The sequence below is a fragment of the Salmo salar genome, chromosome ssa03 (genome assembly GCF_905237065.1).
Source record: "Salmo salar chromosome ssa03, Ssal_v3.1, whole genome shotgun sequence".
In the NCBI taxonomy this organism is placed as follows: Eukaryota; Metazoa; Chordata; class Actinopteri; order Salmoniformes; family Salmonidae; genus Salmo; species Salmo salar.
The window spans coordinates 25,794,967-25,804,746 of record NC_059444.1 but is presented as its reverse complement, the minus strand read 5'-3'; positions in this window follow the sequence as shown (position 1 = coordinate 25,804,746).

Below are 9,780 nucleotides of genomic sequence, written 5' to 3'. Positions count from 1 at the left end.
ATCACCTCTTAGCTGTAAAGTCCCCTGTTTAGGGGACCTGCATGGTTCTGGTCCGGGTTTCGACCAATATTTTTTATAATAAATTGATCTGTGGACACCGTAGATCGAAATGAATAGCCCTGCTTCCCACGGACACAGTCGTCTATTTGTTGTGCCTGTGTGATGTAGGATGGGAAATCTGTAACCACTTGAAGCTGTGATGTCCCTCCTACCATTTCAATCGCTCTTCCGACTGTTAATCAACTCCTGGCTGAACCCTACATCACAGCCACTGACAAAGCACATGCCTGCAATCCTTACATCGTAGCGCAGCAGGAGAGAGTGGTTTCGTCACTGTAGTACAGAGATCGATTTATAGCCATTAATCTAAAATAATCCATTGATTTTAAACAAAAAGCACTGTTTCTGTTTGTCATAGATGGACAAGATTAATATGATGGGGGGCAGATGTTTTGATCAAGAGAGACCTTCATAGAATATGCAAATGTTCTCTAACACTAAACATACAAATATGTATTTTACAGGTATAAGGATATTTAATATTTGTATTATATTTGTACTGTGTACTTGAGCTTGTCTCCTCGAAAGTGACTACACCTCAGTAATGCATAACAATTTTTAACAGAAAGGTGAGATTTGGACCTTTCTTGTAGTATGCAGCATTACTAGTTATTGTTTATGGTCCTCTCATGATAAATAAAGACTTTTGTGGATTACGTAGATTACATTTTAGATTACATGTTCATACATGTTGAGCGATGCTTTAATAGAAATGTTTCAAAACCCATTTCCCTACTGTCCATAGGAGCTCAAGGCATTTGCAACCTGCCAGTAACTAAAAGGAGAGAGAGACCCACATCAGTTTCCACCAGCTAAATATCATGCAACACAATGAGCTGGCCAAAAGCACATCAACTCTAGCCACCATATCACATTAGCACCGACATTAGTGCTAAGAGATGTAACTTTGCATTGGTAAAAGAACAGTGCATTGCCAGTCCAGTTTTATTAGGCCTAGCCATTTCTTCTCTGTTAATCTTTAACGGGACTGTCATGCGAGGATAAATGCTGAACCCTCCCTCTCTCTCTCATGTCTCTCTGATTTGTGACCTGAATGCATTTAATCTCAAAGGCATTATAGCACTATACCTCTTTTTTATATAAAGAATCACCTTGTGTTTTTTCCTGACAACTGGATATCTATATAGATGGAATCAATGCCATATACTTATTTGGAGATGAAAGTATTAGAGGCTTTGGTGCAATAATGAATACATTTGTATATGGACAGCATAGAGTCAGGTTCATGTCTTTCTCTTTGGATAGGATGCTAGAGGGTGGGACCATGTGACTATGCCATCGCTGTACATGGAGGTACATGACATCTGAACTTATGAACAAGTGCCAGATCACTAGATTTTGCAAGTTCACTTTGCATAATTCTCATCAGAACTCTAGGAGGAGCCATCACCTTACACCAAATTGTTCATTTCAAATTGATTAACAAAGTAGTGAAGTGTTTAGGTGCTTGATTTCTTTATGCAGTCCTCAGATCCTCACACACGTACGGTCAATGGTTTGCCATCGAATTCTTTCTTTTTTCTTGAATGAAAGGAGACTACTATTGAAGTGACTTCTGTGTGGTGGCAAACTATGGGATCCATTGTTGTTTTCTATTAATCGCCAGTCTCAATAGGACTGGCAGAATGTTTTGGTACCAACGGGCCTTCTGAAACATAGAATAATAAACTAATACCGTACAGTGAGGTTTTACACAGTAGGAGGTTTATTTTGGGGGGTTTAAATAGTGATAAAGTGCTTTGACTGTTGGTAAAGTGCTTTTTTTCTTCAAAAGGCTATTTAGAACGTATTTTAACTGTGTTCAGCATGGTTGCTCTGCTCATATTTTGGCTTTGTTAGGAAGACTAAAACATTTTAAAAAGTTAGATCTATTTTGCATTTATAACACATCTTGTTCACATTAAATTTTGACCAGAGAAAGCTGTATATGTTTTGGTGTTTCACTCTCATTCGAGTGAGCCTCAGATTAAGCCGCCTGTGACCAGTTTAGCTTTTAAACAACTCACAATGAAATCCATTATGCATTGTATTGTCACAGCTGCAAAATAATGGCGTGACTTTGCAAAGATAAATCGAAATAGGACTCAGGGAGAGGAGAGAGGAGCATTTCAATTCTATGACTGACACAGTTATCACTCGCCAGGAGCTTATGGATGGAAGCTCATCCAAGGAGAGGGATTGTTAGGCACTGTCATGTTGGCTACATTTGATGGATTACTTTAATTAATATCGGTTATGCCTTTCTTTCTCTAAAACACCACTGTCTCAACAGTCTTTCTCCTCAATTTCACACTGCTTTTTATTTCACTCAGCTTTGAAATGAGATAAAATCAAATCTGTCTGTGCATTCTGATTAAATGAAACAAGTAAGGTTTGGTGATTACACCAAATTGAAGAGCGGGATGGCATGTCACGTTTGATAAAAGATTGGGTCTCCTAGATGTTACTGAATCTATCAAATCATTGAAAGTAGTTACAAAACAGCTTTGATTGGTATGAATTTCCATTGTGTTTTGGTAAGCATAACATCCTGAGTTTTGGTAAGCATAACATACTGATTGAGTTCCAAATAGAGAGGTGTAGTAAAATCCAATTCTGTTGACCTTCAGACTTTCAAACTTTGACATAGAGTCAACCATCGCGAAGCTGGATTAGGGTTACTGGGACCCAGATCTATGTGGAATAAGATTATAAACTCCCAGGGTTGGACGCATGGCTTTAGGTTCTCAGAATATTGTCTGGCATGGGTTGTCGAGCACTTTGCAGTGTTTTTTTTCTTCCCATTTGTGTACATGTAGTGGCATGACAAGAATACTGTCAAGGCTTAGCACTTGTTTAGCCGAACATGCAGCCACTGACTGCAGTGTGTTAACATCCAGGGAACCCTGAGACACTGACTGTATTTGTCTACACCATTTTAAGAAGCAGCAAACACTCCATCTTGGGCTCCTTTTGAAGTTCATCTGTGTGTGAGAGCAGGTTGGTGGCCATGTATTGTGTTGTGTTGTGAATGTGTGCCGGAGCAGATAATAAATGGGTAAAACGGGGACAAATCAATATAAACATAGTTTGGTGTGTGTGGATTAACCACTGAAGTGCCATTGGAGGTGCTTCTTCAACTTTTGAACTATTTCAAGATCACTGAGCAAACACAATTTTCTGTCTGAACAGATCAGGCTTCGCCATCAAACTAAACACATTAAATGTGCTAACATCTTTCTCCAATGGGTTGGAAGATGGACTTTCCACATAGACCAATCCTAAAAGAAATAATTGGCATGTTTGCCACGGACCATCTTTCACAAAGGTAACCTTGTTGGCCTCAGTACAAAGTCTGAGGCTTTTACTATTTAGTCATAAATATTCATTAATTTGATGATACAAGAGAAACGTGTCCTCAGCATTGATACATCATTGTGTCTTTGTTTTTCTCTTCATTTCCTTTAAGTCTGCATAGAACATTCTCTCTCTCTATGATAATACAGAGATATTGCCAAACAAAACCAGAATGTGGCACAGTAAAATGAATTTTTGGTCTTAACAGTTCTGTCAAAATAACACTAATGCTATTGCTATTTTAGCTCAGTACAGTAATGGCACAGATGACACACTTATACTCTATATGTATAATTCAATGAAGAGAAAGGGATGAGCACAGATCACAGGGTACTTAGAGGAGATATGGAAGGGGTCACAGCCTCAAAAGGCATCCACACGAATAGCGAGCAGCCCACTCCATATTCCAGAGGGATATCTAAAAGCTGAGACTCCATTTCCATTAGTTATTTCTCAAGTTGGAAGCTGCTCTTCCCTTTTTATACTTATTCCTGACTATGTTTCATTGATAAAAACCATGTTAATCAATTAGCAGATTAATGAAATTGCTAATCAATGAGTCAATACGTGGAAAGACACTGTTGATTGAATTACTTTTGTTCTCGCTTAATGTGTAACTGGAAAACACAGCAACTTATATACATAAAGTTACATTTTACCCCCATTTACTGTAACAAAGTTATTTTGTAATTGGATTCTGAACTCTGAGAAAGTAAGGAGAGAAAGTGTCACATTTTCTGTATGGTTGGTCTACAAATAGAACCTTCTCTCTCAATGGGAGAACAATTCTAAAAAAAAACATATTGAACGCCGGGCCCAAACAGGATTGCTAATCTTTTTCAGGAGACACGGCCTTTTTAAGTTAGAGCATGTGTGGCCATTAGGGCCACTTAACTGATCCTCATGACAAGAGCTTCATTGATTAAGATGTAGGGGCCCTCTTTAACCTGCCTAGCAACCTATTTTATAATTTATCCTCCATTTGTTAAAGGAGGCAAATCTTAATGTAGCAATCCACTACAACCATCTTTAGGCACCTACCATCAACTATTGGCTGTAAGGGTAATAGATCAACATTTAATTTGTTAAATTTGTTTAGCATCTCGGCTTTTCTAGTGTTAAAGCTTAATTTAGCCGGATTAGTTGTTGGGAACAAAATGTATTACACTTACTTGTGACCCAGTATAAATAGACTAGCGATCATACATTCCAACTGCAGGTCACTCACTCTAAACATAAATTTGACATAAGCTTTAATGTGAGATGGAAATTGATCATAATTGGCATACTGTGGTATGACCCTTTTTGCATTAAAACAACACCTGATTTAATGGTAAGCGACACTAGTCACATAGCAATGTTGTTTTCTTTTGTTGGCATGGTTAGTAATATTCAAACAAACCAAACTAGTATAATCTGGATAGGAAAATATTCACTGGAGGATTAAAATTAACTTTGCAAAACGCTCAAATGGTGGTAACATACATGCCAAGGCCCCAAGTCAGAGCACATTTCTCCCTCTCACTGCGTGCACTCTCTGAGAAAGCAGCAAACACCTATTGGCACCAAACTAAAGTCCCTCTTTGTCCATCCTTTAAGAATTCTTCCAGGTACTTCAACCAAACCCCCAGACCGAACATAGCTTTTCTCTGTCTCAAAACTCTGGAGAGCTGATGACCTCCTTGGCCTCTTCAGTCAGTGTCTTCCGTGAGGACCCTCAACGTGGGACGCGGAGGGCTTTATTCAGCTGCTTCTGAAGATGCTTGTGTTCTTACCTTTAAGGGCCGTCGAGAGTAGGCCATCAGGTACTTCCTGACCAGTGGCATTATGGGTAACTCTCAAGGACATAATCCTTTGGCCTCCTCTTCAACTGTTGACAAGATGGAGGATGTGATATATAAAGGTTAGAAGGGCCTCAGAACCTAGACTTCTTTCTTTCTGGCTAATCCTGATGGCATGTGATGTTTTTAGAATTCATATAACTTTTAATGTATCTCTACCCGTCTCTATAGGTGTTGATTTAACATAGTTGGTTTGCCACCATGACCAACAAGGAATTAAAACCTTTCATCAATATGACTGTCCCATATTCACTAATGAAATCTAGTTGAATAAGGCAGTATATTCGAATTTTCCCTCTCCAAAGACGAACAAGATCATTAGGAGGCATGTGATGCAACAGAGAGAATAATAGATTAAAAAACATAACATGAAAACTCCCCAGATGAAAGAGATATCATTAAAAATGTCAGCCCAAAATTTATGAATCTGAACATTCAAAAAGTAACCACATTTTTCTCTGAGCTGTGGGGAGGTAGAGCAACAAAAAAAAAATATATATATACATATATTTTGTCTGTTGTTTTTGGAGAAGGGTGCAAACGCTAAACCCAATCTTTGGGATGAGGCAAGTTCCAGGTCCAGAAGGGAGTGTGGGTTGGGTTGGAAGGTTGTGATGGGAGAGAAGTGGAACCAAAGTCTTAATTCCTGGGTGACTTTGATCTAGAATACCTCTCCTATCCTCTGGGATAGAGGAGTCGTAGGAGTTATTGGATAGGTTCCATGTTATGATGCTTTCCAGCTGCAGGTCCCACATATGGGGAATTCTAAGATGTTGGACTGAAAATGTTTTGCCTGATTAAAAGCCCCTTTACCATGAAAAATCCCTCTATATTCTCGTTTGCACATCCATTCAGTTGAGTTTTAAGAGACAGGTGATTGATTAGCACAGAGTACCTGCTTGGAGAATAAAAGGTGAATAACCCTATTCAAAAATCTACAATACAGACATTCAATCAGGTCTTTCTAATGGATATTAAAAATAGAATGAGAGATGTGAGAGAGGTCTAACAACAGAATGATGAATGAAAAGAGACAAGTAGGCCTATTCATTTACAAAGGGGTAGTCATACTCTAGCTTGCTAATTAGGAATGTACAGTAAATACTATTGCTTTACATTGTTTCCACCAAGTGGGTAAACACAACTAAGCATAATTTACACTAAATGTGTTATTTAGATAATGTTGTCAATTAGATCATGTTGTTTCCTTGAATATCAAAACGACAAATTCCTATTTTCAGACATTTTGTATAGCAACAAGCCAACTCATAGGGGTTGAAAGTAAGAGTAAAGAGAATGTTGTGAAATGCAGCTCTATTCTCAGAGGAGCCACCAATTCTCACCTATGGAGGCCGAGTGAAGATGAGTAGGCCGTTCCTCCTCCAGCACGACAAAAAACCATAAAGAATATGGATGTGAGGGATATAGAGAGATCAACCTGAGGGGGAGCTGGAGCAGAATGCCAATTTATCACCACAACCTAGCCCTTTCTCAGTTTTATCTGACTCTAGAGAGCGTTTACCATTCACCTCCATTCTACTCCTGCTCTTTTCATTCCTCCCTCTATACTACTATACTGCATAGCTGGCTCAGTCTCTTCACTTCTCCTCCCTCTACCCTGGAAGGGATGCTGTCGTCTACAATTGTCTGTGCCGTTAACAGGGAATAGATCAAAGTTGTGGACGGAGTCTCAGGAGCAAGCAGATCAAAGTCAGGATATATTCTCATCTGGAATGATAGGCAGCCTGATCAAGGTTTCAGGAAGGGGGGTCTGATCTTACAGAGGGACATTCAACCATCAAACACCAAGGGAGGGACATGAGGCATGGTGCCACAAACAACACATTCTAGTTCACAAAGTGGAACTCAGCGCACATTTTTTTGAGAATTTAGAATAACAGTTGAATTCTGCCGTCTTGAACTGCATGCTCTTCATGATATCCCAAACTTGCTACAGGCCAGTGTGATCTGCTGGTCAAAGAAGAAGTGCTGCAGAGCGGAGGAGAGATAAAGGACTGGGAGATCTAGAGAGAGGATGGTAATCTTGATTAACATTTCTATTTGTATGTATAATTCACAGTATAAGATGTTGTTTTGAGCTCCCATAGGGCGGCACACAATTGGCCCAGCGTCGTTCGGGTTAGGGGAGTGTTTGGCCGGGGTAGGCCGTCATTGTAAAAGAAGAATTTGTTCTTATCTGACTTGCCTAGTGAAATAAAGGTTGAATAAAATAAATAAACAAAATACTCCAGAGTTCCAAGATGGAACGTTCCATCAACATAGTGCCTGTGCCTTTCATTATTAGTTTAGAGTGATTGGTCATATTTGTTGCGTGCATATATTTGCATATTTGTAATATAACATAAAAATACATTTCTCGAGTCTAGTGGCTTGGAATGGTAAAGCATCCACTTAAGGGTCCCCTTTGACAAGAAATGTGCTTCAGTTAGATGCAAATGATGGATTTCTATGTGATGTGTGATGATGGGGTTGGTCGGCTGCCTGGAAACTGTTCTGAATATGCTTTAGAATAGAAATGGTTGCAACATGAATTGCAATTTTATTTAATGGGTGAGTGCCAGCACTCAACACAGTCTCAGTAAGAGAAACAGGGTAGTGGGTGGCAGATTGGAGAGTTGAAGTGGAGTCTGGAGCATTGAGGCAGTATGTATAGGTGTAGCACCTTAATTTGACCTATTTTCTCACAGCAAAATGATCCTGCAGCAACATGATTTGAATGCTTAGTCCATATTGTTGCTTAAGGAGATTTCTAGTCAGTTGCATAACTGAATGCATTCAACTGAAATGTGTCTTCCACATTTAACCCAACCCCTCTTAATCAGAGAGGTGCAGGAGGCTGCCTTAACTAACATCATCAGCACCCAGAGAATTGTTGGGGGTTAACAGCTTTGCTCAAGAGAAGAATTGCACATTTTTCCACTTTGCAAGCTCAGGGATTCGAACCAGCAACTTTCCGTTTACTGGCCGAAAGCTCTTAACCGCTAGGCTATTAGCTGGCTGAAAGTCTGCTCCATGAAAAGTGAAATACTGTTAACATCCAGTAACCGTGTTTAAGCGTGATTTTTTAGTGAATTTAGGTAATGAAGCTCATCTGCATTTTCTGCAGTGCAGGAAAATTCTCATCAACAAAAGAGTGACCATATGATGATCGTACACCTGTATTATAGTCAATCCCAGACTTCCTTTCCCTCTGACCATGACTGTCTGCCTCGGAAGAAAGACTAAAACTACATGTCTGTCTTTGATCCTTAAAACTGAAAAATAAATGTCATGTTGTTTGGTAGGCAGTGAAAAATGTCTGTGTTCAAATCCTGCCCATCCATGGTCTAAAGATTAGGGTGAAGTGTTTGATTGACGATACAGGAGAGAGCTCCACAGGCAGCTCAAATGTGAACAACATGGGGTTGGGAACAGTGAAATATAAGGGGGACAAATCTATCTGTCTGGGAGCCAACATGGCACTGACAGAGAGAGAGGAGAGAGAGAGAGGGAGGGAGATAAAGAGAGAAAATTAAAAAGAAAGCGAAAGAGAGTCCACCAGATTAGGTTAGAGAGAGAGAGAGAGACCAAACAAAGATTACCTCCCAGCTGTTCCCTGTGAGAGCCCTGCCCTGGTCTTTGAACACCTTAATCATGCTTCAGTTGAGGGGGATCTGATGGGTCAATACTGTAAGTGTAAATTATGCCCTGTGTGTTATGGATTGGATCTGTCACCCGAGCAGAGCATGGGGTGTATCTGCTCCAGCTGGGCAGCTAGGTACATATCAATCTTCAGTGAGTTGGGAGGGAGGTGGGTAGGGAGTGGGGCTGATAACAATGCATATTCACTCCAGTGTTTAATTGCTATATTGTAATTACTTCGCCACCATGGCCTATTTATTGTCTTACCTCCCTTATCTTACCTCATTTGCACACAATGTATATAGACTTTTTCTACTGTATTATTGACTGAATGTTTGTTTATTCCATGTGTAACTCTGTGTTGTTGTATGTGTCGAACTGCTTTGCTTTATCTTGGCAAGGTCGCAGTTGTAAATGAGAACTTGTTCTCAACTAGCTTACCTGGTAAAATAAAGGTGAAATAAAAATCTAATCAAATCTTTACAGTTCTGCTGTACACATCCAGTACATACACAAAGACTAAGAAAGACACAACAACACAGACAGACACAGGAACACACATACATCCACACATCCACACACTCCAATGTGGCATAAATCGCAACCTGTCTAGGTGTGGCATTTCGCTGTGCCACCCCATGTCCCTCAGGGACCAAACTGGCAGTTCTACATGCTCCACTGTTTTCATCTTTTTACAATCGATCATCCCATCACCCTAACGCACAGTATGAAAACAGCTGGCCTAGCTGCATTAACATGAGAGAAATTGTGGTCTGAACTTTCATGTGTAGTTGAGGGAGGGAAGGCTACGGCAAATCCCTGAGACTATATGTATGAAGGGCAGCCATCTTGATACGAAATGTCTTGTTCAAGGACATTA